Here is a 475-nt window from a genome sequence, read left to right on the forward strand (position 1 = left end):
AGCGGTCCTTCTTCCTCACTGACCATAGAGTCTAGGTCCTCCGGAAAAAAAAAAAGACCAAAGGAGGACCCGAAAAATACGCTTTCTAGATAGCTATCGTTTTCGTTAAGTAAGTTTCAAGGCGCAGGGAAGAGGTAAACTGACTCCTTGTCCTTGAAGAATTAATCCTCTCTCGAAGCTTCAGCCAACCATGAGGTGGCGCTGTGACCAAAGATGGAAAAGTGAAAGAAGAAAAGGCGTGTACTCTTCTCTCCTGTTCTTTCACCTCGCGCGTGCAAAGTCTTGCGCAGCCTCCTGGGAGCTGGAGGGGGAGGGGCTAGAAGGAGAAGCGGAAGTGAGGGGCGGTTCGCTGAGGGGATCCGAAGCCTTAACATCCGGGCATCGCCTCAGTCTTGTTCTCTCCCACCCTTCCCACGTGCCAACAGGAAGCGGAAGTGAAGAATGGTGTATACGTATCCCAGCCGCCACTTAGCAA

This window comes from Lontra canadensis, unplaced genomic scaffold (assembly GCF_010015895.1).
Source record: "Lontra canadensis isolate GAN:19392208 unplaced genomic scaffold, GSC_riverotter_1.0 scaffold55, whole genome shotgun sequence".
In the NCBI taxonomy this organism is placed as follows: Eukaryota; Metazoa; Chordata; class Mammalia; order Carnivora; family Mustelidae; genus Lontra; species Lontra canadensis.